General features: G+C 45.3%; 1 long non-coding RNA gene across 4 annotated transcripts in view; it reads left to right on the top strand.

Moving 5' to 3' along the window:
- The window catches only part of LOC136296323 (uncharacterized), a 92,621-nt gene that overhangs the window by 42,533 nt on the left and 22,277 nt on the right, over nucleotides 1-27,811 (top strand). The window contains exons 3-4 of one of the 4 annotated variants that reach the window (XR_010722888.1): nucleotides 24,962-25,032; nucleotides 25,176-25,335. This is a non-coding gene — a long non-coding RNA (uncharacterized lncRNA). Of the gene's footprint in view, nucleotides 1-6,592; nucleotides 6,645-14,143; nucleotides 15,748-24,961; nucleotides 25,033-25,175; nucleotides 25,336-27,811 lie in introns of those variants that run through there. The other 3 variants (XR_010722890.1, XR_010722891.1, XR_010722889.1) reach the window with 3 other exon arrangements.

The raw sequence follows: 27,811 nt of genomic DNA, 5'->3' as shown, positions 1-27,811 counted from the left end.
GCTCTGTCAGGTCAGAGAATGGGAAAGCAATACCGGCAAGCTGAGCCTCTGTAGTTTATTTTTGTGTTTATTGTGGTTTGCTTGATATCTGTATCAGATGTGGCCAGCAGAACTAGGGAAGTGATCCTTCCTTTGTACTCAGCACTGGTGAGGCCACACCTCAAGTCCTGTGTCCAGTTCTGGGTCCCTCAATTCAGGAGGGACATTGAGGTGCGGGAGAGGGCCCAGAGAATGGCAGTGAAGCTGATGAGGGGTCTGGAGCACAAGTCCTGTGAGGAGCAGCTGGGGCTGTTTTGCCTGGAGAAAAGGAGGCTCAGGGATGACTTTGCCACTCTGCACAACTCCCTGACAGAAAGTTACAGCCAGGTGGGAATTGGCCTCTTCTGCTGGTAACTCGTGATGGGGTGAGAGGGTGTAGTCTTGAACTGCACTATGTTGGACATCAGGAGGAATTTCTTCACAGAAAGGGTGGTCAGGCATTGGAATGGGCTGCCAAGGGAGATGTGGAGTCACTGTCCCTGGAGGTGTGTAAGGAAAGGCTGGATGTGGCACTCAGTGCCATGGTCTAGCTGACATTGGGGAGTTTGGTCATAGGTAGGACACAATGAGGCCTTTCCCAGCCTGATTGATTCTGTGATATCCAGAAATTTTTCACACCAAGGAGAAGATGCAAACTGGCATTGAGTCCAGCTATGCGTATATGGAAATGAGCTGGAGCGGTCAGGATCAGCTGTATCACTTCAACCTGCTTTGAGTGCCACACCTCAGACCTTTCTTCTGTACTGTGAGGAGCCTTGTGTCTCCCCATTAGGCTGAAGCAGCGAAAGGAAAAGCTGAGTGAGCTGCACCTTTAACAACACTGTTGCATGGGGAGCTTTTTCTGGGTAAGAACACAGAGGGATGTTCATGTTGCCAGCTGGACCTCTTGGTTTTCCTTCTGCTTTTTCCCTTGCTGTTGATGAGGGCTCTAGTCGTGTGATTTTCCACCACTGTGAGAGTGTCCTTGGGTGCTGCTTGGAGTCTAAGTCTTCAGCACCACTTGTCCAGGCTGCCACCCGTGGCCTTCCAGAGCTTGCTCCCTGCTTCTGGGAAGCGTGTGAGTGTGTGTGATCCTGTGAGGGTAACACAGGTGGTGCACTCTCAACCATAGCTTTTTAAGGTGTATCTTTAGGGCTTTCTAACTGCACACCTGATTCTCCTGCTCCTTTTGCCCTACTTTAAGAGAAGAGCAGGCTCTTGTACTGCTGTCTGTCCAGGTGATGTTCTTGCTGAGGCTTGCTCTAGTCTGTGGCATTATAAAACTAGAAAGGACATATCCTGTTATGACTGTCCCATGGCAAGAACACAGTTGTATTCATGTAGAACCATTGCAGTCTGTTTATAAGCCATGATATAATTGAAAAGTCTGGCACATTTCCCACAGCAAACATTGTTAATCCCCACTAGCTAGGATTAGTCACCACTCCTTACAAGCCTTGACACAAATCTAGCAAGTTATTCAGTTAATCCGCACTTAGAGGATAAATATTGCATCCTATGGGAAATTAGGCAGTGTCTTCTTCCTCTCCTATTGTGCAGTGATGCATTGTGTCCTTTACACCTGAAGGTGAAAGGGAGAAATGCAGTAATGTGTGATAGATGTTAGCAGACACCTGCTATCACAATGCAGCTGGATAAGCAGGGAAATTTAGTACAAAATAGCTTGCTGAGACCAGGCAGTGGATATAAACAGCATTTTTGTGCTCTTCGTGGCACTTTCCTGTTGTACAGCAATGAGGACTCGATGCCTCAGAGCTGCAGGACTCTCCTGAGAGTCCCATCTTCCTTTTTCCTGAGGGTTTTCTCCTTGTGTGATCTCAAGCTGTATCTGCAAGTCACTGGATTGGGTGGTGCATTTCCCATCAAACTAAGGCCTCTGAGAGGAAGGTGTTTCAGGCTCTGAACATTTGCAGTATCCAAAGTGCAGCTCCAAGTTTCCTCACAGGCAATCTCCAAAACAGCAAGGTCTTACTGAGTGGGTGGCCTGAGATTCTATTTGTCTGGGCAAAAGAGCTGAGTGGATCTGCAGAGAGACCAAGTTTCCAGCTCTTGGGCAATTTAGCCAGGGGAGCTGGCTTGAAGAAAAGCACCAAGGAAGCTTGGAGACTTCAGTTCAGCAGCCCTGCTAGTTCCAAGCCTGCACATTGCAACTGTCCAGTGAAACTAAGAGCACCAGTGAACACTGGGAAGCAGGGGAAGAAGGGGCCTTTTGCTTGGGGAAGTCTTGATTTGTGAGGAGTTCTGGAAATTTCTGATTCCGGTGTTGTTTGATCCAAAACCTTTTAAAAATAAATTATTGTTACTGAAGTATTCCCTTAGACATTTAACTCTACAGTGCTTTAGAACAACATAAATTCCATTTTATCTTGGATAAATAAGTAATTACATAAATGAATGGATGTTTCTTCACCTCACTGATTTATCATCTCATTGGACTGAGTAATGTTTTCAAGGATTTTAAGCTTAAATTTCACTTCCAGTCAGCAGCGTGTGTTTGTATACCTTAAGCAAGGTGCTTTTGAAAAGAGAGGACTCATGCTAAGAGCTTTTTCTGGTTTGACAATCTGTCTGGTCACTTACCCTCGTTACTGTGTGACTAAGTTTCCTTAAATCTGATAATGAATTATGTTCCCTCTTGCCCAATTCCAAAAATTGTTGTAGTAACCATGTGTGTGACCAGCCCTGACTCCCCAGCATCTTGTCTGAATGAGTGCTGGCTGCTGGGAGAAGTCTGGCATGGGTTTTGTAACATATCATCACATATGGTGATGTTTGTCTTGTCCTTGCCCTTTGCTTTTTAGTGTTGGTTTTCTGCCTAGGAAAATTTAGGTTTTATTTCCATCTTATCGTGGACTGAAGGGGCTAAAATAGTTCTAGACATGATACTGGAGTTTAACACAATATTACTGCTCTAAGTTGTGAGTCCAGTGGAACTGGAGTGGTTTTTACACTTTACCTGTGCCTACTGATCATGGATGTGGTGTAGACACGTTGTCACACTTGGTATCTGCTCAGAAGCTCTCTTGCCTGTAGTCTGGATTTTTAAACACTTGCTATGTTTCCATCTTGTTTCCTCCAGACAGGTCAGTATTGGAGGAAGGAAGCACTCAGCTCACCAGTCAGGTTGTGGTGTTCCTGTGCTTTCCAAGGACATCTCTCCTGTCTGATAAGGCCTGTTGGCAGGGCTCTCTCTGACACTGCCCTGCAGTTCCTTCCATGCCTGGGCATGACCGGGGGGATGTTGCAGACTGGTTGAGATAAATCACTGAGTCAATTGGAAAGTGCCAGCAGTGTTTTACTCCCCTCTGTCCACATCTAGAATTTACTAGAAGAAGGTCATGTCACTGTTGTTTCCTCTTCCACACTCCCTGTCAGACAAGGTCATTTTTGAAGCCAATGACCAGTTAAGCTTTAATTCTGCAGCCATGGAAAATTATTATCAAAAGGGACAAGTTTCAAAGTAGATGATTAACTGGCACATCCGACCGCTGGTTACAGTTTAACAGGGTCCTTTTGCACAACTCCCTTCAGCTGCAGTGAACTTGAACTCATATGAAAATGAGTGGGATGTAAGGGGTGACTCTCCCTTACAAGGTGCCTCAGTAAATCCTGGCTGAATAAATAGATGGTGAGAGGACAGAGTCCCCACAGAACAAACTTCTTGGAGCTCTCCTTGAAAGCCTAGATTTTGCCCCTAGATTTTGGTGGTGAGTGTGTATCCAATGTTACAGTCCTCCCATCCGAATCAACTGCAGGGTTTGAACATTTCAGTTTCAATACAGGGGAGAAAAGTAGGCTGACCAAAAAGGAGCACAGCTATGAACTGAAACCTTAAGAAGAGAAAGATAATGTCAGAAGGGGGGCTTTTTTAGTAAATTGAATAATTGCTCCAGGCAATTGCATCAGGCTTTGCCTTCTGGCTTCCCTTCACCATGTCTGAAAGGTGCATTGAGGAACCTCAAGCCATCGTGCCCCAACCTGAAATGCAGCACATGCTGATGTGGTTAAAGCCATTCAGATCCAAACCATTATCTGCCAGTCACTGGTTATCACAGGCACTGACATCTGGGAAGCTCTGCCTACCTATGTCAGCAGAGCATCCGGCAGAGATTATATCCCCTTGTTGAAAAACTCATCCAAAATCACTTTTTCCACGCTATCCTGAGCCACTGCAGCTGCCCTGCTTATGGGTATCCAGCCAAGCTCCTGTGCCACTGGCACAGATGTGTCTGGACTGGCTGAGGCTGTCCCTATTTGACTGCAGTCTAGTCCAGAGTCCATCGGCTTACATAAGAAATAAGCAGAATTTGCCATGCTGGTGGTTCTGGGGGAGGCAGAGGCAGGTATGCATCCCCATCCTGGCATTGTTCCCCAGATTCAATCATCTTGTCTTCCCTGGATGACCCCTCCCAGCTCACCAACAGCTGAGGGCAGAAGTTGGCCTTTACTTTGGTTTATTTTCAGCAGTTTCATTTTTGATCTGTTTCCCCTATTAGTAATAAGGAATGGATTCTTTTCTTGGCTTAATCAGGGTAACTGTGAGCAGGCTCACGCCTGTGCACTTGGAGGCTGTTTTTGAAAGCTGGCTGATATCAGTGTTATGGTGTAAAGCTGAGAAATCTTTAAAGAGAGGGTCACAGGGCTGCCTGCAGAGGCCTGACATTACCTTCTACTGACAGTGACAGAAACTGGTGGTGTATGTCTCTGTGGTATCAAAGAATGGTATCTAAAATTCACCCCTGCCTTAAGGACTAATCTCCTGAAGTCCTTCTGAATGGCTTCTGAGCTGGGCTAGAGCAGGGCAGGCATTTAAATTTGTCCCGCTGGCTGTGTCTGCCCTCCCTTTCCCCACGAGCAGCTTTGAGGCAGAGCTTTGACATCTTTGTATGAACAGCTCAGTTAGAGACCAGAGCAGGCTGGTGTCTCTGCTGGACAGCTGTTAATTGAGATCTGCAGAACTGAAAAGCCTCTGGCAGTCAAAAACCTGGTGAAGGGGTTTTCCCTTTTTTCTTTCTAGCCACATGAATGGAAACTGAGATCCTGCTTAGTGATGTGATCCCCATTCCCAGTTCTTCTAATGAAGTTTCAGGTGTTTGTCTGCAGGAGCAGAGGAACCAGCACTGGCAAACCCCTTTTTCCTGTTGGAGGTGCTTCCCTGCTGGAGGCAGGCTCAGGTGTGGGACCTGTGCAGTCACACTCCAGCTGACAGTTCCTTGCCCTTGCTGCCTGCTGTTCCATTTGTGTAACTGCTTGAGAGGGGCTGTCCAGGGGTTTATGTCTGGTAAAACTTGTCCATGAAATGCAACATGTGGAAAATAGGGAAATAGCCTGTCTCTAATAGTGCCAACAAGACAAGATTTCTGGGAAGAATATCTGAGAATGAATCAGCTGCTACATCTGGGGATAAAGCTGACAAGAAGTGGCCCTGGAGATCTTTTTCAGGTCTGAGATAGAAGCTGATAAAATTTGGGGAGGTGTTAAATGGTTAAGCATCTTTGGGCCACTGTGGCTACAACACTGCTGTAAAAACAGCAGCAGAGGCATTTGCTAACATCTTTCTCTGTAACTCCACTGGGATCCATTAGTCCCTTGCTTCCCTGCTCTCATCAGCCTTCTACCTTTTAAAAGGCAGAATACTCATATAAAGACATTAAAAAAAATTAAAAATCCAGAATTGATTTTGCATGACAGACGTTGCTGTCAAATTTAGGAAGATGGCCAAAAGGCTAACAGAACTGAAGAACAATTGAATACAAACATTTTTCAGTGCCAACTGATCTACTGTGTTCTAGAATGTTATTTTCAGAGCAGCTTTTTCTATGCCTGAGCAAGAGAGAGGATTCATCAAGGTGCCCAGGAGAATGCCAGTGGGAGCAGTGGCCTCATGCTCCAGCAGTCAGTACTTTTTGGATTATGCATTTTCCACAATGATTATCTATGCCCTTTCTTTTGTTGTTCCTGCTTGGGTGAAGGACTGCACTGTAACTGCTCCCTGTTGGGAGCAAGGACCTGTTTGCATTAGAGCAAATGATTCCTTAATAGAGGACTAGGTTTGGTGTATTCATGTGATATGCAATATCCTTGAGCCCTTCCATCCATATTAGCTAAGGCATTGCACCAGCTGACAGTGCCCAGGACTGTGTAGGAAGCTGGCAGCTGGTGGTCCCAGCTGGGAGGCTGCTTCCCACAGAATTGGGGAGGGTCAAAATTTGCTGAGCCTCAGGGACTGGATCATTGCTGCACTTTTCCACAGACTGAGGCTGCTTTGGTGCATGCTGAGGAGCTGGGTCAGAGCTGGACTTTGTAAACAGGTGCAAAGCCACTGCCTGAATGGCTTTGCACCTGATTACACCTGGGGGAGGCCTGGCTCACTCCCCTCCCATTTCCTCCTCATTTGACTGCAAGGTTACAAGCAGTGTTTGCTTTTGTAGCACTGGCCTGATTTCACCGGTTTGTGCTGGACACTATTAGTGGGAAGTACCTAGGCACTGAAATGTTAGTGGTAAATATTTCAATTAGCATGTTTTCATGTTTTATTGTCTTGTTTTGTTAGGCTTGTGCAGTTTTGTAAAGGGCCGGGGGGATCCCATAAGAATGAACATAAGGTGAGTCTGTTTTGTTACACACCTTCTAGTGTCAGCCTCAAGGAAAACCTAACTGCACTTCTGCTCTTTAAGGACAAGGGCAAAGAATCAGCCCCCTAGAAAAACCTCAGGAAAGCATTAAATATGCTTTTTCTACTTTTAATAAGGAAACTGCAAGGAGATAATTCATAAGTGTGACAGACCTGGCCTACAGCCTGTGCCAGCAGCCCCCGGATACCAGTGGTGCTGAGGGGTCCAGGCTGGATTGTGTGTTTGTGGTCATGCCAGAGGTCTGTCCTTACCATGAAGAGGTGGTGGAGGGGGTTAAGGAGACTGCAAGAGGGACTTGAGGGTTACAAACAAGCTGATAAAATTCAGAGGAGAAAAGCCAGTCTCAAGCAATGGCAAGTGAAGACAAAAGCAGCAAGACCCACCTGAGATAGCCACATGGAGCCATTTCTGGCAGCACTTTTAGGTGGACACTGATTCCAACTTTTATAAAACTCTGATCACAACATTTTGCAGAGACTTTTACAGGGCAACACAGCTTAGTATTGCAACAAAACTGAGCTTTGAAATGCTCTGTGCAGCCTGTCTGTTGGCAACCACATCATCCCAATCAATAAGTCCATCAGCCTTCTAGAAGCACTTACTAGTTTGGGCACAATCAACCCCATTCAAATGCAGTCCCAGAGTGTTGCAAGTTTAATGGAAATTGCTCCATCCCCAGGTGGTGTTAACTGAACCTCTGCTGGTGTCAATGGATTGTGTCGATTTGAATGAATTCAGAATCTTCGTAGTAAAGCTTTTCTTAAGAAGCTGTTCTAGGAGATGCTGTTGCTAATGTTGGACTGTATTTCCATCTTGCCTGTGTATTCAGAGATGACTCCTGTGAGTACACAGTTTATGAAATCCTACAGGAACAGCAGCATGCACTTCCCAGCTCCCTGTGGTCCCTGTGTGCTTCACCACGGATGGCTCTAGGGGCTCACAGCTTGGCAAAGGCTGCCCCTGGAGCAGGGAACAGCCCACACTTGGCAAGAAAGTGGGGTTTGGGAAACATCAGCCCCTTTCTTGCAACCACAATGGATGGCAGGCAGGTGTTTGGGATGTGAGTTCATCTCATGCAACATCTGCTGAAGGTGTGGGGCACAGCTCTGGCTGTTCAGTTATTAACCTGCTCTAGTGGAAGGTGCCCCTGCCCATGCCAGGGGGGCTAGAACTAAATCACCTTTAATACCCCTTTTATCCCTTACATCCCTTTTTACCCAAGCCATTCTGTGGTTCTATATTTATCCTGACTGTGTTGGTGGAGTGAGTTTCTGTCTCTTAGGATCAAGCTCGAAGGTAATTCCAGCATCACTGACCCCAGCACCCTCACAGCCTGTGCTCATGCACTGTCTCAGGACAAGGGGAAAAGAGGGATCAGCTTTCCTTTAGGGTACCTAAGCCAGCTTGAAACCTGAGAATTTGTCTAGAAAAAACCAAAATCAATTAGGCTGTTGATGATGACTTAAAGAGGTAGCTTTGAAGGTGGGATTTTATCTTTGAAAGGGTGTGTGGGGAGGAGGAAGCAAGTGGCTGTGAAGGATGGATGTAAGGAGAAGCCATTGCATCTGCAGCCCTTCCATTTTATCGCTTTAATATCTGTCTGGAAGATGATGGAGAAATACAGAAACCAAATAGTTGTTTGTTTTAAAAGTATTTTTGTCTTGAGCTTGAAGTTTGAGAGAGCCCTGTATTGGCCTTAAGCCACATGTTTTGGTTTGTTTTTTCTCCAGGTGTCAAGAAAGGATAATATTTTTATTTTTTTTTTTTTTTTCCTTACTGAGCTGAGACTTGTTGGAAAAGTTCCTCCAAAATTTAACTCCCTTGGGCTTGGCAGAGTTACCCTGGAATAAACTCTGTTTGTGGTATATGGGGCACTTGGCAAAATATATGGCAGGCCCTCTGCAGTGGTCTCTCTGTTGTGTCTTGCCAACCACACAGGGATTTCACAATTATTGCAGTGTGGAAGTGATCCAACAAAATTTATTATATAAAGCTTTACAAAGACAAGGGACAAAAAGAAGGGCAATGCACTCAGGAGCCTGAATTCTGGGCACGGAGAGTGCCTGGTTTATCTCCACAGAACAAAGTTCTATCACCAGGGCAGTGTGTATCAGCACAAATGTCAACATGGGTAGAAGAACCCTCTAGGTCTGGCCAGCAGTCTCAGTAGTTCAGGCAGAATTTTCTTTTAAACTTCTCATAAGAACATATCCTGCCCTGCGGTTAGTGCTGTAGGAATTGTTTGGTTTAAAGCTCTAATTTGCTAATGAACCATGGCACTGTTTTGGGTCAGCCTGAGTGTTAACTCTCCAAATCTGTTCTGTGGAGAATGGAAAAAAATGTTTAGATTAGAGTTGAACAAAATAGTTTAATTAAACAGCCATTACTGGGGTAGCAACTCCTTGTTCCATTCTCTCCTGGAAGTCAGGCTTGGTGCATGGTGAAGAGAAGCTCCCCTTTTCCATTTGGAAGAAGTGTGGTATAGCAATAATGGATTTGAGGCCATTTCTTTCTTTCTATTGCTTTGTTGGGCAAGTTAAAATATCATCAGGGTCATGTACTTTTTCTTCTCAGGGACACATATTCTGCTCTGCCTTCACTTCTTGATGCCAGACAAATTCTAATAGGTGACACCAAGCTGAAATCCACTGGATATCAAAACTCCTGTTAATATGCAGAGAGTGCCCCTTTATGTTGAAATATTTGAAGAATGCATTTTAAGAGGGTTTTTACAATGAGGGTGGTGAGGCACTGGCACTGGGTGCCCAGAGAAGCTCTGGCTGCCCCTGGATCCCTGGGAGTGTCCAAAGTCAGGCTGGACACAACCTGGTCTAGAGGAAAGTGTCCCTGCCCACAGCAGAGGGTTGGACTAGATGGCCTTTAAAAGGTTGCTTCCAGCTCAAGCTATTTGATGGTTCTATGATATCAACTTATCACCTAGTTAGAGATAAGACACAAAAGAGCAACTCTGCTAAGGGAAATGAGATACTCATGCTACTGAATGAAATATTACCTTGTGTGAACCAGACAAAACGAGGGCTCAGAACCTCCATGTTCAACCCAACTACAGCTGTTTCAAAGCAGATCCAACAGCACTACAAAGAGCTTTTCCATTTTTCCATTTTCGCTGAACAAAGCACTTATCACGGAAGTGAAGATAAGGAAGAACAGGCCATGTCACGGGCTGCTGCTAGATCAAATCTGGTACGAAACCCAGCTTCCAGCTGGCATGTTACAGTGGCCAAAGGAGGTGAGACCAAAGCCTATCTCCCAAATTTCAGCTGTGCAATCAGATCCAGGAAGAGGCTGGTTCAGAGCAATTCCACCCTGAACACACTTTTTCCATCAGACAGCAATTTAATGGTTTTATCAACCAGAGGCTCTGTCCAATGGACTTTTCCTCTGTGAATTTGTCTAAGCTGGTGTAAAATCCAGTTCTGGCCTCTATAACAGCTCTTGGCATGTGGTTGCCCAATCCCACCATACATGAAAACATACAGTCAGTTAAACTGCAGATATTGCTCCTTGTAAAGCAAACCACACCCCAAGACCTTGTTTATAACACGATGGGAGGGGACCACATTTGGAGACTGTTTCATGGCAACTGAAATCATAATTAGCACAGCTATCTTCATATGTTGCAAGATAATTTCTCTTCCGGAGAGGGTGGATGTTAAAGATTATGTAAATAATCAATTAAAATTAAGGACTCGCTACTGGCTTGCTCTCTAACTGTGGTATGGTAGACAAAATTGGATAACATACGTTTTTGACCCATCATTGTAGTTTAGATTATAAAATGACAAAGGGGTTTTAGAAAAGGTTCTTCTGCTTTCTGGTCCATGACACTTTTCAGAGGGAAAGGAGTCACGACAGCATGACTTCTTGAGCTGGGTGTGAGCTGTTCAGGTAGTTTAGTGACATGTATAGTCCTGCAGTTCTCAAGCATGGCTGAGAGCAAAAGTGAGTGACAGCACAGCAGCCTGTATGGTATTAGCTATAATTATAGGCTGCCATTGTTCGTCAGACCAGGAGGAGAGGTCAAATATCTGCTGCTGGGGATAAATGGAGAAGAAGGCAGGTTTTTTGAGAGTGGGCCCAGTCCTGCACTCTTAAACAGACTGATCTGAAAGGTGTCAGCACCTGCTGCTGCTCTTTGTCAGTAGATGTAAGCAATGCAGCAATCAGGTTCAGAACTGACAGCACATGGTTGACTTTGGAGTTTTTGTATTTTTAGCACTGCTGGTGTCAGAGATACCGACAGCAGAATGATCCCAGTGATTCTCACGGAGTGAGAAATGATTCACACTCTGTAAAAATAAAGCTTGATGCAAGCAGTCCTGGATCCACTGAAATGAGGGCTGCAGCCCCCAGACTTTTGAAAGGACCTCCCCCCCCAGTTCTTTAGAGAAGACATGCAAGTTTTCCTGTTAGTGTGGATCCCTGTTTCTGGACAGCTCTCCTGAACAGCATTTTCTGCCATCACTCTTTTCCCCTAGCCTGGCACTGAAGTTGAGCATTTATGAGATTTGAACTCATGTTCCATTTGACATCCCCAGTACTGACACGCAATGTTCTGTTCTCTACTGCAGCCAGATGTTGGTCTCTTCAGTAAAGAAGATTGTAACAGTTAATATTTCTCTCTGACCATTCCTCTGATGTGTAAGGGGAGAGATGGTGTGAGATTGTGATACCGGAGCGTCTTGGCTCTGGCCGTCTGCTCTGGGTGCTTTTTGAGGCACTGAAAGGTCTATTTCCAGACAAGTAGCTCTTGGTTTCAGTGGGAGAATCTGGATCTTTAGTAAAAGGTTTTACATAGCCTTGATATAAAGAAGGGGGAGGGAATGTGAGTGGGAAAAAAAATTTTAGTAATGCTTGTGGTTTACAAGGTCTTACGATATTTCAACAAACGGCATGTGCATGCCATACTGAGGCAGTTGTAGAAGCAAATTCAGAGGGTTGACAGGTCTTTTAATGAATTAATTCCTTGGCCTCTATAAAAGGATGTTCGCAGATGTGCCAGAGGCAGATGATTTTAATACCGAAGGCTGGTACTGAGTCTCCATACCTCTGACAGTTGTTGACAGCATCTAAACCCTTCTCCTTGTAGCAGCACATCTTGTGTGAGGTTGCTCTGTGAGGCTCTGTCTGCACAGAGGGATGGAGGAGAAGGCTCAAGGTTTTTCCCTGGGATCTGCTGGGTGAGCTTTCATGAGGAATGTAATTCTCTCACCCAGACAGTTCTGCAACCTCACAAAAACGTCTTGAGATGAGTGGAGAAGCACATTGTACTTCCACGCACAGGGAAATTCTCCTGTAAGATGGAGGTTGCTCACTCACCCTGTGCCTGCTCCGCAGTGCAGAGCTGCTCTGAGAGTGTTCCTGTGCCAGGCAGATGAAATGACTCTGCTGCAGGAACTGAAATAATGATTCAACTTAAAGTTTACACAAAAGTTACAGGATGGCAAAAAACCCTTCTGTGGACTTTCCACTGTTCCAACTATGACCTTTCATACTGTCAGATAAGTGGTTTTATCAGACAAAACCTGAAGCAGGAAACCAGCTTGTTAACAGAACACTTGGGTTGCAAGTGACATTTCTTTCCTTCCCTTTACAAGCTTGACTGCCACATTTTAAATGGCAACATTTATTCTGAGAAGAGTTGACTGAGACTTTAGCCACATCATTGATTTATGCACCAGATACGGTCAAATTGTATTTGCATTAAAGAATGAGTTGCAAGCAGGGAACTAGAAACTGTAGCTTAAAAGGTGAATATCCCCTGGATATCAAAGTTCAGATCTCAGGTCACAGCTTAAAATGAGTATTACTGACTCCTAGAGTGTACAGGAGGGTGTCTTTCTTTTCTCCTTTTTTAATAAAATTCTGTTGAGTAAGGCAATGCAGAGTTGCCACTGTTGAAAACAGGATGGAGACTTGAGGTGCATCTGCAGAGTAGTGTATAACCATATATTAAAGGTCCAGTTGATCAATGGATTTATTAGATTTGTTTGCTCATCTGAGCCTTTGAGTAACCTGATAGTGAAAGATAACCCTGCCTATGGCAGGTGGGTTGGAGGGGTTGATTTTTAAAGGTCCCTTCCAACCCAAACCATTCTATGATTCCTCTCCATTAGAGGTTCAGCTCCAGGAGAAGGAGGTGATGCCAATATATGGAGCATTTTAAGGTTCTTCAGGACTGATTCAGTCCTTTGCAAAATTCCCAGACTTTGACCAGTAATCATTGGAATGGATTATATTTCCTCTCTTCTATCTCATGCAGAGAAGCAAAAACTTAAAATATGCAACAAGAGGAATAAGGAAAACCAGGAAAATGGCAACCTGTTACAGCTGTGTGCCTCGGGGAAACCTCAGAGTGCTCCCAAATCACAAATCTTGTTCCCAAGATCAAACGTATGGACAGCAGTCTTTCTCACTGGAATGGTTGTATGGTTTAGGTGGCATGGGAGAGGGGATTAGGCTGTAAAAAAACATCTATTTTCTTGGATGTAAGATTAGAAATAGCTTAAAAATCCAGTTTGAGGTAGTTGCCTGTTATGGAAAATTGCAACACAAGGAACTATAACTTAGCCAAGTTATGTGCAAAAGAGAACAGAGCTGGATGCTGAAAGGTCCTGGGCAGGCTGTACCAGGAGCACGGTAATGCAATCTGTAACCCAAAGTATATGTTATGTAAACATAGCATTTTCTGTGATGTGAAGTAGAGCTGAGAGTGTGTGATAGGGAGAGAGAGAACATTTAGCAGCTTCTGGTGTGTTTACTCTCGAGAAATTGCAAACGGATGTTAGAGAACCTGCTTCATGAATGCCATTTAGATTAGGAAACCAGGCAGATAAGCAATGCTCTTGAAAATGCTGGAATTACCCAAGGGAATGGTATGAGGCTGTGTCAGGGCAGGTTTAAGTTGGATATTAGAAAAAAAATGTTCTTCCCCCAGAGGCTGGTTGAGTGCTGGAACAGGCTCCCCAGGGCAGTGGTCACAGCACCAAGCCTGACACAATTCAAGGAATGTTTGGACAATGCTCTCAGGCACAGGGTGACATTGTTGGGGTGTCCTGTGCAGGGCCAGGAGTTGGACTCAATGATCCTTTTGGGTCCCTTACAACACAGAATATTCTATGATTCTACAATTTTAAATGCCAAGACCCTCAGACATTTAGGCAGAATTCTTCTGGGAACCTACAAGACAAAGAAAAACAAGCAGATCCACAGACTGCCTTTACCTAAGAATATAACTCATCAGAGTCCTAGGAAAATCAAATCAAGCTGAGCATGTTTCAGTTCCACAAAGGCTCCTTTAAAATGCAGTTATTTGGTTAAAACAGTTTCTTTAGTATTTTCAGCATGAACAGAAATCTTTGTCCCCCAAATAACTTTTGGGATACTTATTTCTTTGAGACCAGGTATTTTAGCACCATTTTGGTTTCTGCTCTCTTTTCTTCTTCCAGAGCAGTTTAATTGAGAGGAGCATCTGCAAGGAGTTTCAGGACTATGATCCTCTAAGCAAGGCTCTCCTGAGGCACTGACATGGAGAGCAAAGCTGGGTGGTGAGGTAATGAAGTTCCTGCAGGACTGCTTGGAGCCAGAGCCAGGAATCAGCAATGGCTGCCTGGCCCAAGTCAGTCCCATCAGCTCTAAAGTGCTAACTAGGATTGGTGTTACTACAAGGAAAGTTGTTGAGAAAAATACATTGTTTTTCTTTGACTGCACTGTCCAGTGAAAGCTACTGCGAGAAGATGGGGAAACTTCCAGGTCAGGTGTGGTAGTAAAGCATGAGCAGAGCCCTGGGCAGAGCCCTGTAATCAGCTGGGAGGAAAAAATTAATAAAGCATCTTAAATATGTTCTGTGAAGGCTGTAGTCCTTAAAACCAAACAGGTCTCTTCTTAAAAAGCCCCATATTCAAATACTGTGATCAATAACTGTATTATTAGCAGAGTAGACACTGAAATTTTGCTGTATCTTAGCAAAATCTGAGCTCCCAATCACCCCTAGCAATGCCTGTCCTCCCCTTCTGTTGGCTGGAAGCAGTTTGCGTTTTAGGAAAGATGACCCAGGCCCTGTGGCATCCTCCTGTGTGATCAGCTGATGTTCTTGGAGTCTAAATATCACAATATGTGGAATAAAAACTGGGATGTTAAGTTTCACTCGTTGCACATTTGGTCCTGGGGCTCTGGAAGCCTGTTAGGTGGGTCCTTCCCATTCCCAGCTGGGCAGAGCAGGGACTGCATCCCACACTTTAGGGGCTTTACACCTCTCTGTAGGGTGTTTTTGGTAATGCACTGGTGTAGTGGTGACTTGGGGCTCTTCTTTGTCCTTACTTTTCTGGGTTTGAGATCTTGCTTCTCATTTCTTTGAGACTGTGTTACTGATATTGAGGAGACACTGATATTTCAGGTTCTTGCTTCATTTTGCTTTTCACCACCTAAAGAAACTGGTCTGTTCTAACACTGTTCTGGCTAGAACTTATTTTGAGCTGATGTTCAAACATACTCTACTGCCACATGAGGACAGCCAGCGAGGATTTGCCAAACAGAAGATGGGCAAGCCACAACAGGATGGATTTGAATGAGTGAAGTAAAGATAGAAATTACAGGAATGTAATTCTGAATGTCTCAGTGAGTCACAATCCGTTTGTTAGCAACAGAATGCCTGCTGGAGATTGTGGAAAAAAATGGGAGGAAGAGTATGGGATATACCACACCACCTTTGCTCACATTGGATACACTGTTGTCCTGCTCAGGGACTCCAAAGGACACAGTCTAGCCCAACAAGAGTTTTACTGACAGAGCTGACTTCAGAAACAGGGAAAGAACTGAGTATGTAACCTGAGACTTCAAACACAAGAATCAGTTATGCTCCATTCTCTCTTCTATATAAATCAGTGATATTTAGAGAGAGAGAAGGATATAGTGCTCTCTGATATGAAAAAATATTGCGGCTCGATATTAATCTGAAGGTAGTTGGGAAGAAGAGCCATGTTCAAATGAAGGTAGCTTTGTGGTTTATTCTTTAATAATCATCTTATCTTAACAGGATCTGTGTGATGATTAATCTCTGACTCTATTCGGTTACTGTTATTAATTTGAAAAAAAAATAATAAAAGTAAATGTGTTGTACTGCCTCGTACAGATTTTATCTGGGAACTCTCATTTGAAGACCCCATTTTCCTGGCACTTTACAGCAAGGAATGTATGGGAAATAGCATTTTGAAGTATACCTGGCAGATGTGATTTGTTATCTCTCCATATCATCCTTCTGTGCTGATGCTCTGTGAAAATACAGCTGGGACATGGCCTGTCTCTGTGCCAGTCACTGCTGTCCTAGCACTGAGTATGGTCTTCAGAGGAACCTCCCCATAGCCAGGAAGGTTCTTGTTTTCTTTAACATTTGTGTGGAGCTCCCACCCATCCAAAGCATTTGCTTGGAGCAATGTTGTAAATAGTGATACTTCTGGGAACACAGAGGGTTTTCAATGACCTAATGAGGAAGCAGGACACTAACGCCCTAGGTCTGATCCTGTCATTTCTTCTGATGCTCAAAGAAATCTGTAGGCTTGGAGAACCCAGGAGTGCAGGCATGACCCTGCCATGCTGCTAATGATACTGCTCTTGAATGTCACATTCCTTTTTGTAATGCAAGACCGAGACTTCCAGTGAATTCTTTACAAGCTGGTTCATAGTCTCAGTTAAGTAACACATCCATAATTCATTGACTTAATTGTGACAGTTCAGAGGGAGAAAACATGAGCAGGGCTTAATTACAGTGGGCATCAGAGCCCCTGCCCCCTGGTCAGGTTGTGTAGGACAGGAGGGCAGGCAGGAGAGGGATGGCTGCAGGGCACTCAGTGTCAGACTTCACTCCAGTGCTTGTGCCCAGGCACCTGATTTCTGCGCTCTCTGCATCGATGTGGGGGCTGCAAAGAGGAGAGCTATGAAGTGTGCCAGAACATGACATGAATGAAGAGTAGAAGACTGCTCTGTTCCATATTTCCCTTTCTTCTCTTTGTTCATATTTTTTCCCTTTCTTTCATGCCTGCCACCTTTCTCTGATCCATCTTCCTTTTGTGTCATCTTTTGCAAGTCAGATGGGTTGCCTCGATGGAGAGGTTACTTTCAAGGTATGATGACTTAAAACCCAAGGTCAGTCCTGGTGAGCAAAGAGGCCAGATGTGAATGTGACTCAGGCTGGCGTCTCCTGGGCTCACAGCCTTGCTGAAGGCCAGGAAAACTGGGAGGCCACTGTAAAAGGCTTCTTTTTTTAGAGTGCTGCTGGCTGCAGGTCTTGCTGTCCCCTGCCCAGGGGTTAGGCTGCCCATGCAGTATCCACCCAGCCAAGCCCTCTTCTGTCTTGCACTTTAGAGGTATCTGAGTTCAGCCCCCTGGGGAAGAGCCCACAGACTCAGAGGTGGAAGGGTTCAGCTGCTGTGAACTCTGTGCCTGGTTTTGACATTCCTCCTTGAGCATATGAGGGTTTTTGATGTATAATCTAGGTATGTGCTAGCTAGTGTTACTTGTAGCCAGATCTGCACAGTTCTTCAGGGGTCCGTCCTCCACCACAGTGTTTTACAGAGCCTTCCCAGCTTCAGATCTTTCTTACCCTGCCACCTGTAATTTACCGTTTCTGCCTTACAGCAGCTTTCTAGAGTGTGGATGCACTGTGTGCTATGGCTCGTACCTCTGGAGGTGCAGCTGGGGAGTTTAATGTCTGCTTCCCTGCTGCTCCTGCTGTGGAAACACCAAAAGAGCCTCCCTGGCGTGCTCTGACTCCTGAGGAGTGGGCACAGCAGCTGGGACACGGCTGTTGGGATCCTTTGGGCAGCACAGGTTGTGTCAATGTTGTTCTATACCCAGTGCTCTCGTGCAGGTGTTGGAGTCAAGGTAAACTGGAAATTTGCTGTCCTCTCTCTACTGGAGTTGGGAAGTTCAGCATCTCTGTATCCACAAGTTAACAGTCCTTTCTTGTTTCAGTCTGCTGCTAATTAACCTGTAAACTAAAGAAAAAGGACTAAATTGGGAGTTACTCTTGTGGAGCTGATGGACATGGGCAGACTCAAAGCTAGAGGCAACAAAGTTGACTTTTTAGTCCAATATTGGACTATCTGCCTCAGCCAGCATTCAGCTCACCTCAAAAACTGGGGACAGGAGGGTCTGTGTGCCACTGGGCCCAGGGCTGCTATAAGTGCGAGGAAATGTACTGGTTACTTTTATTAATAGAAAAAAAACAACTTTACAAATCTCTTTCCTACTGCTGTTAGGACTATCCCCCGAGCTGAATGTTTGTGTGTGAGGAATTCTGGTTACAAAATATCTTTGCTTGTGACTTCCTTATCCAAACTGGAGGCTATCTGAATTCTCTCATGTGCAATTTTATGGGAATAGGCCAGTGATATTTTCTGGCCAAGAGTTTGTCCAGTGCAAATAAGAGATCTAGGAGGCATTCATGTAGATGGATTTTTTGTGGGTGCTTGGTTTGGGTTTTTTGGGTGTTTTGGGTTTTTTTTGGAGGGGAGTTTTTGTTTGTTTTTTGGGGTTTTTTTTGTCTGCTGAGTAGTTGAATACACATCATTGATATGTTTTTTTGGTATCTTTTGATTTCTCTGTTCATAAATGTTAGACCAGCATTAATGTCACCAATATAAAGACTTGTAAGTGTCTTAGCATGGAAAATGCTGGATACGACTTCAGTGGTGATGCCACCAAGTTTTGAGCTGTTTTAGAGGTGTCAGTGGTACAGCCTGGGATGGTAGGAATGCTCACCATTTGTTCCTTTGGCATCTGCTACAAACAGGAGCAGTGGGGCTTTTCTACAAAGATAAAGTTCTGCTTTCAGGTCTCTGTGTCACTGTAGAAAATGCAGAGCATCCTCTTTCAGTTTTGGAAGGAAACGATCCTAAACAAAGCCCTGCCTGTGCTGTGGGCTCTGGGCAGATGGCCAGTGCCATTATCCTTTAAGGGTGCATTAACAGCAACCTTCAGTTCCGAGGCACTGAGTTCTATCCCTCCCACGAGATGCCAGAATGGGGACAAGGCATGGATCCCTCTTGTCAGTGCTGCTGGGCCAGACAGTGTCAATGGAAAAAAAATGGTTTCTTCTGCTCTTGGCCTGTCTTCTGCTCAGGGATTTGGAGACAACACAGTAAAGGTGATGTTGCAGATAAACACAAGCTACCAGACAGAAGCACAGACTGTAGGATTTTCTGCAGCCAGATGCAGTTAATAGATGCCACCCTCCACTGCATGCTTCAGAGGAAGGCACAATCTTCATAACAGGCCAAAATCACGGACTTCTATTTGCACCATAATGATCTCTGGAAAGAAATTTCTCCCTGATTAACACATGCCCAGAAGGGTTTGCAATGAATAGGCCTTACAGTTTCATCTTCTGAGCACCACAGACATTTGGTCGTATCGTCAGCTGGTGGAAACTGGCATTGCTTTGTTGCCTTTCCAAGTCAATTTGCAATGAGTGAAGATTGGTCTTTCTGTTCTCCTTCACATGAAGGTCATGTAGCTTTTGTGGCTTTGTGCAATATGTTCTTCCTAAAGAGAAATGAATGTGCAGTTGTGTTTTATTTTGCAATGATCTTCTAAAGTACCCAGTTCAAAGATTGGGCGTGCTTGACACACTTTCCACCCATTTCTTTCAAATTAATAATCCTCTGATGCCTCTCACGTGATCTGTTGGTCCTGCAACAGTTGGAGCTTTGATGGAGTAGGAGTCTTTGAACAACAAGGGAGTGCTGAAAAATCTGGGGAACTTCTGTTTTAGAGGCTTTGATACTGTGCTGGTACACTATCCTACTGTTAGGCTGCTTCAGTGTTTTCAGTCTCCCAGGGTCATTTCATAATAGATATGGGAAAGATTCTCACTTGGATTGTCTGCAGTTTTCTTAGTTGCCTGGGGAAGACTATAACTTACCCACTAAAACTACCTGTACCTTGTTTTCAAAGGGATCTAAGAGCAGGGTGCTTCAAAGGAACAATGTAGAAAGTTGAAGAAGAACCAGCCCCCCCTGAGGAAAGTTCCCATTCTAAAGCCTCAGTAAGAGCTGGGAGGCAGACATTTTTCCATCCCCTCCTTTCGTCTTTGCGATAGGAGGAGTGTCAGATGCTACTCACTGTGAAAAAAAGGTTTAAAAATTTCTCTCACACATAGTGTAGAGATGAGTTGTTCTGTAGGCCTGCTGAAATCAGGACTCTGCTTTCTGCCCAGTCAGGCTTTGAATCAAATCCTCCAGTGTGGCAGGGAAGTGGCTGGTTAGCTGGGTATCCTCCAGACCTGCTCCAAAGGGATCCTGCAAAGGAGAGCCCAGAGCACTCCAGGAAGTTGGAGGAGTCCCCAGACATTTATAGGAACAAATTGACTTCAGAGGGTTTCGAGCACTGCAAGCAATGAGGAGAAAAGTCCCCTTTGAAATCCAGTAGAGGTTTTCAGGAACTGCTGCTTCTTCTGAGAGGAAAACCACAGACTCTGAACTATGGATTCAGAGCTGCCCCCAAGCTCTGGGTAAAGGCAGAGTATCTTTAAAGGCCAAGCCCAGGAAGGCTGGTATAAGTGTTCAGGAGCAGGTAGTGTCCTACAAGACAGGATCTCAGCTGCTTGAAGAACATCAGGGAGCATCACAGAGTAATGGAGGGAGAAGGCAGCACTGTCACAAGCAGCATCAGGAGTCAGATCTGCTTTCTAACATATCCTTCTGGGTGTTTTTCGGTGTCCAGGGAAAGCTCAGTTTATCGGTTCTTCCCTTAGCAGGGCACCAGCAGAGACATCTTGCTCTGTTTGCCTCCCAGTTTTCTCAAAATTCATAGGGACTCAGTATGTTGGTGGCTTTTCTTCTGTTTGAAATAGGACAATTCCCAGAGGTAATGAGGCACATGGAGTGACCACGTATAGAAGCTGCCTTCCTTATGTATTGTGAGGAAATGGCTGCAGATCACTTCTGTGAAGCTGCCACTTTCATAGGTCTGATCTCCAGGAAAAATCACCTCTAAAGAGAAACAGGGTGACTGCCCTGTGACACTGAGTGCATCTGTCAGTTCTGTTTTACTTTAAGCAGCCAGTAATTGATCTCAAAGGTCTTGTTTGCACTTGATGATGCCTCAGAAATCCTGAGTCACTCTTTACCTGAATTCACCCTGGTACATCTGTTTACTCTATGGTTGTGTGGTAGTTGGGAAAGTCCTCAAGTACAAAGAATGTTGAAACTGTCATCTTCCTAAAAACGTAGTCCTGCTGCTTTTATAATGAGAAAGTAGGTTGGATGTCACATTCGTAGATGAAACACAGCTGTGTATCAGTCCCAACATTTCTCAGGTGTTGAGACAGCTCAGTTTTGTTGTCTGCTTGTGCTCAGAATCTCCTGGTTGTTAACCTCCAAGGGAGCCAACACAGGTTTATACCTCCAAGGTGTTAAAGACATACATATGACGTGTTTGTCAGACAGAAACATCTTGGACTACCCTCTCAGTTCCTGCCCTGGACACTGTGTCAGTGTGGAAGAAGCAAATGAATGATTTTTTTCCTGTTTCTGACTTTGAAGGGTGATTGGGGCTGTGTTCAACTTAGCTCTGCCCTACGTTTTCTGCTATGTCCATGCATGTCTGTGTCACTTGCTCAGGGTTAAGATTGTGTATACAGCAAGTTGCTGAGGTCATCTGAAGTGCATTTGCATTCATTTTTTGGTAATTTGGTCACGAATTTAAGCTCTGAAGGGCACCAAGAAATTGTGCTTATCAGTAGGAGCTTGGTGCTCATCGTTTGCTATTGGGCTCTTTTCTAGGTTATCTTCAACCTCAGTCATTACTGGCATCCAGGGAGCTTAACATCAGACAATCGTCTGAGTACTCATTAAGCTCTAAGTACTTAAACAGTGAAGCCTCTACAAAAGCAGCTCTGAAAACTGAAGAAGGAAAATATAACTGTCTGTAAGGAAACTTTCCTGCTGCTAGCCATAAATCAGTAGGTTTTTAGTAGCTTGTGATGAGCATCTTAATGGGGCCTATCAATCTGACTGCATTTAAAGTTTCAGCCATTGTTACATTACCCAAGCGATCACAGATCCTCTGATGACAGAGATAACTTGGGAAAGATTTAGCAGAATATGAGTTTATCTGAAACTGTGACCTGACAACTGTGATGTCTCTAACTGCCTAAAATTACTCCTGTTCATCTTTCCAGGATGCACAGAGACTGCACTGATGCCACTCTGTCTTTTGTGGCAGCTGAGCTATTTTTCTTCTCATGTCTCCTACCTTCATTTTCTGCCTGAAGACAACAGCATTCACTCCTGTCACATCTGGCCCAGGAGAGTGAAGTTAAAATTCAGATAAAGGAGGGAAACTAGGAAGCAGAGTGTATGAGCCAATGTCATCGGAAATTTGGGATGAGGTAAAATTTGGGCAGCTGCCGCTGCTTCCCAGTCATATAATTCACTCTCCTCTAGCAACGGGTGCAGTACAGAGTCTTGAGAGTCTCACCCTTTTTATTTTGCTTCTGTTTCAAAGCCACCAGTAAAGAAGAAAGGTCTCTATAAACATCCTGTGGCTTAGGAACATGAGAAAGCATAAATTGCTGGGTTTAGGCACTTCTCTTCAACCAGCTATCCTGAAGGCTGTTTGAGCTGTGAAGCCCATCCATCACTTTGGGTACTGATGCCAGTGCCAGTGCCACTGCCAGGGAAAGATCAGTCAAGCTGGATTATCAAAGTCAAAGACAGAGACAGCTCTTGTGGGAAGTGGTTGAGAAAGTCTCATGTCTTAATTCCTCACTGTATGAAATAAAAAGGGGATTGTGCACAAGGGGTGGGAATACCCTGTTTCTCATTAACTGAATTCATGGTCTTGAAAGAGAGGGTGGAGCCCCTGTGCAAAACAGAAATAATATTAATACAGTTTGTTTCCCCATTTTTGCCTTCCAGTGCTCTCCTCTGGGAGCTGCAGTCCAGTACTTTGCCTGTGAGCACATATATAATTAGTAATAAAGATGGGTCGGTTTTTACGTGAAAATAAAAAGTCAAACACGGGAAAATGGAAAAAACAGGGATAGAAGATGTAGTGGAAGCTCTTTAAGCACGTGAAAGTGATGGCTGTGACTGCAGAGGTGACAAAGGCAGGCCCAGCCCTGTCCACACTCAGCAGCACTGGCTCTGCTCTGGGCTCCGGCTGCGGGAGCCGTCACGGCGGGGCTGTCACCGGGAATGACAGCCTGCCCGTGTCACAGGGAATGGATGTGACTGCTGGCATCTGTCCCTGCCGGTAGTGGGGATCCCCTCTGGGAGCAAGTGGCCCTGGCAGCTCAGCACAGGGCGCAGCTCAGGAGCTGCAGCTCCAGCAGCCAGGAGGAGGGAATGCCTGGAAGTGTCTTTGGTGCACCCGTGTGAGCAGAGGGGATCAGTTTGCATTGGTCTGACAGTCACCAGCCCCATCTCTTGGCTTGGTTCAGAACATAAAGCAACTCAGAAGGTTTTTTTCCATCAGGACCTTTCAGAACTTTCGGTGGTAGGAGTGTGTGTGTGAGAACAGGTTTTGCTAACCAAAACCCAATTTTTCCTACATCCCCACTGTGGGATTTCTTGTGGGGGGATGTTTATGTGACTTAGATTTTAGGAAAGAAAACTTACCTGACAACCAAAACCTCCTTCAGAAAAAGAGTAATAAACCTTTTCCAGTTCCATGAAATATTTTTCAGGAGGCAGGAAACAACCCCCTGCCTCCCTGGCTGTGGTTAAGCAAGGCTGAGCAGTGGATGGGCAAGATGAAGCTTGATGGGGGTGAAGGGGCCTGCGTGCCCTGGAGCTGGCGGGCACAGGCTCCAGGCTGGGAAAAGCCAGCGAGCTCCCACCTACGCCTGCAGTGAACCAGGAACTGCAGCATTGGGAATGTGTCCCAAACAGCTCAGTAAGCCCTGAGCAAGAAGATACAAATATTTGCTAAAGGTCAGGGTCCTTACTCTGTCTTGAGGTGGAACTTTGCACAGAAATACACTAAAAACCAAGGAAGTAGCATCCTTTTCAGACCTTTTACAGGGAAGGTCCAACACCATATATTACAATTAAGCAGGGAGGTGAACTATAGCAAAAGAACAGAGCAACTCAGAATACACAGCCATAACTTGCCCTGCATGATCTGGTAGTGCCAAGATATCCTTAGAACGTGTTTAAGCTTCTCTGGTAGCAGACTTGTAGGAGCATTGGCACAAGGTATAACTGCAGTGCAGGTAACGTGCTTCATGCATAAATTCATCACTGGCTGCATTGTCCCTCATCAGGTTTGATCAAAGTCTCTCAAACTGAATTGAAAATGGAAAGAATGGTGCTAATAATTTCCACGGCTGCTGATTACAGAGGGCTTGTTGCATTAGATAGTTCAGTGATCAGGTCAAGCTCTGGTGTCCGTGTATGAAAGAGCCAGACGTGCTCTGCAGGGAGAAGTGAGCCCTGTGCTGCTCCCTGGTGACTCCCTCGCTCCAGTGGGTCCTGCAGGAGTGGTTTGACTTGTGTGCCCCATGGATGGGACATGATGTCACAGTGAGTGACTTCCATAATAGCTACTGGTGTTGGCTGTCTTGGCAGAGAGGCTGAGAATGCACCGTGGGGAGTGAGCTCTGGGCTTGCTCTAGAAGAGACCTCTTTAGTTATGGGCCAGGGCACATGGACAGGCAGTGGTAAAGAGGGACTCTGGGATTATTTGCGGACAGACAGCTGACATCCACTTGCAGGGCTGCTTATTGCAGTGTATGTCACAGTGAGCTAAAAACACATGTATTTTTAATGCTGAAAAAGATTAAGCCAAGAGAAAGCAACAGGAAGAAGGCCTGAAATAAAAGGTTGCAAGAAATGAAATGAGCATTTTTCAGGAGCTGCATGTCTGAGTGTTGCTTGGGGTGAAACATAGCTTGTTTTCCAAGATCAGCTCTCAGCTTGTGACCCAGAACTGAGACCATGTACTGGCTCTGCCCAGAGGCTCACCTTGACCCTTATCTTCTCCCTGGCTGGAACCAGTAACATGTACAGGAGGAGTGTAAGAGAAACTGTTAGTAGTATGATCCATCCTCTGCCATAACCTCAGGCCCATGGTCACACCTGCTGGCATCAGCATCCTGATGTTTCTTGGTGCATCCTATGGTTGCAGTGGCTTTAGGTTTGGGTTTTGGTCTGGTGGTTTAGGGGTTTTTTTTCCTTTGGTGGGAATGGGGCAGGGGGACGTGTTTTTGAGAAATACTGAACACTTTTGCTCTAATCAACTTTCTGCCCTTTTTATCTCTACAGACCTTGGTCTTCTGCCTATGCCACCTCTTGTCTGATCCTCCCACACAGAAAAAGGAGCTGCAAAATCACTGGTAAGTCTGTTTTCCTTCATGCCTTGTCTATCCTTGCTAAGAGAGGGTGTGAGCCATTCCCCACCACAAATCATGACTTAGGTGAACCACAGGATCATTTTCTCATGGTGCCTTAAAAAAAGGAAGGCTTTCCTTTGCTTCAGCCTTTCAGTGATCCATTGAGATCCTACATGTGTTTGTGACCATTCCTGAACCCCAAGCTGGAATTTTTAAATACTACCAGCAGCGACCCTGAGCAAAATAATAGATGGCTGAGAGCAGAAGGAAGCACTGTGCTCACAGAGTGGAGAACTGCATGTGCAGGTAAGCTCTGAACAATTTCTGATTTTATACTTTGCCAGTCTATTATTTATGATCTTGGAGCATGGAGCACATCTGCTTGGTCAGCCTTGCTTGGAGGCCTGACTCCAGCAATCAAGACAGGCAGACCAGAGCATTTCCAAATTCTTGGTCATATTTGAGAACTCCCTGAGTTTCTGGCTGGGTTATGTGGAAGACGCGCTAGGAAGAAAGAGGAAGTGTTGGTTTGAGCTGTTAGATTGCAAGAGTTTCAGAGTGGCCTTGTAACCTCCTGGATGTGGAGTCAGCCATGTGTCAGGCACTGGTGCTGGTAACAGCAATGTAATCTGCCCCTGGGATTATTCTGTGTACATCCCCTGCTCCTTTTGTGGTTTTGAATTTCCCTAAAAATGTTTTTTTTTCCTAAACTTTTGTAGTGAAGATGAAATCCCCCTTCACTGCATTTTTATTCCTTTTTGTACATGCTATTGTCTCACTGAAAAAATTAATTTGACCATGAATTATCATGTTCCCATTGCTCCACTCACTCCACTCCCTCTACTCCCTCTGTGCCTGGAGAGTTCTGTTCCCTTTTGTATGTGTTTTGATATAAAACTCTTGGACAGCATGTGTGTTACATGACATGTGCTACCTACAGACTACCCAGCTTCTTCTTCACTGAGAATAGGTTTGCTCATCACATCTGCAGTAAGGGCTGCATTTCCAGGTTTTGTTTTTATTTAAGTTCCTTTTATTTACCTAAATGCAAGCCATCCTCCCACTCTTGGCAATTTCCACTATTCCATTCATACAGGGCTTCATTTGTTGAGACCAACCTTGCTGGTCAGGGTACTCTATCCATTTTTATTCAGTAAGAGAGTTAAGCTGGTGACTCTAAACTCACCTTCTGAGGCAAATAACACACCGCGTGGGTGACACATTTACGTCTATCCCTTGGGTTTACATTTCTCTACTCTATGGAGGTGAGCTACTTTGTCAGAAAAAAAAAAAAGATAGAAATGTATTCATTTAGGCAATATCAATAGAATTAAAATGGTTGGAAACTTGAAGTGTACTTAAGGAGATAGCAGCAGTATCCCCTTGGGCTGTATGCAAGAGGAGCTGTTGCTTTTGGGGAAGAAGAGGAGAAAGGAGTGCTGAGGTATTTAGATGACTGCTCTGTTTTGCTTTGTCACAGAAAGAGGGATGGGGTAAAGGGTGAGGTGGGGGTAAGAGCAACTTTTATGTTTGGGCATGGGAAGGGAGAAATAACTGTAATGCTGTAAATATTGCAGCTGACACAGCAGAGACCCATTTGGCTTGGAATACAGGGCAATAAATGCAGTCATGTGATTCAGGGGTGCTGTGCTTAAGTCTGCCAGGTAGTCAGGCGAGAGCCGATCAGGAAATAATTACGGTTGATAAGGGGAGCTGCAAGGAGGCCAGCACCTTCTGCGACCATGAAAGGTGTTAATGATTAACTGCCATGGAAAAGCTGGAAGCACATTCTCCCCTTCCTTCGAAGTCACGCCCGGCCGCTCTCCCGCATCATTAACTCAGGGCTGCCCTGCGAGTGCGGCCGGGCGTGACCCAGCTTTAATCCAGGGCAGCAGATGGGAATGGGAAGCTGGCTGCTTCCGACAGGGCACGGCTGGCACCCTGCTGGCTCTGTCCATGTGCCTGGATCTCCGGCGTTAATTCCTGGGGAAATCCCTGCTGCTCCTGGGGCAGGAGGGCCAGATTGCTGTCCGCTATGTGCTGCGAATGAAACCTCGCCCCGGGAATAGGCTCGAGTCACAGAAAGCGGTGTGGCCTTAAAATCTGGGGCGAACATTCAAGAGGGAGGAGAGGGGAAATCTGTGCTTTGAGTAGATGCAGCAGTGTGTGACTCAGGTGCTTCAGGACAAGTACCCCAACACACAGAGTGCAGCCTCCCAGGACCGGGTCAGGATGAGGTGCTGCAACTTCAGGCTTGCACCTTGCAGCACTGCTGCAGGAACTGCAGGGGCCATAAAGCCTGTCAGCAGTGTATGATGGTGCTCGGAATGAATGAGGTGAAATTTGTATGTCCTGGCTCTGTAAATTCCTGGGGTTGGCCAAAGGGATGAAAGGATAGGGGTTGACACGGCAAGCTGGCAGTGCCTATAGTGTGGGCCTGCCCTCTGCAGCTAAGAACTGCAGAAAAAACCAGCATCTTCTGCATGATGGCTGTGCCTTCCACCCACACCTCTGCAAACAACAGTGAGGGCAGAGCCCTGCCTGGTGCTTGGCAGGCACCAAACTACACTCTGGAGATTCACTCCATGTGGGGAGCTGGCCTGGAATGTTAAGGTGTCGATGGGTTGGTTCTGGAGCTGTAGTTTGGATCTTGAATAGACTTTCCTTTGCAACCTTTCTGTACAGCTCTTAGAATGATTGCTAATGTATTTTACCTGATTAATGCTAACTAATTATTTTTTATTAATTAGGTCACATTTAGTGACTTGTGTCCAGGTTTCAG

Source organism: Chamaea fasciata, unplaced genomic scaffold (assembly GCF_029207755.1).
Source record: "Chamaea fasciata isolate MVZ Bird 193981 ecotype frontalis unplaced genomic scaffold, bChaFas1.0.hap1 SCAF_13, whole genome shotgun sequence".
Classification (NCBI taxonomy): Eukaryota; Metazoa; Chordata; class Aves; order Passeriformes; family Sylviidae; genus Chamaea; species Chamaea fasciata.
This window is presented reverse-complemented; position numbering and strand designations above follow the sequence as displayed.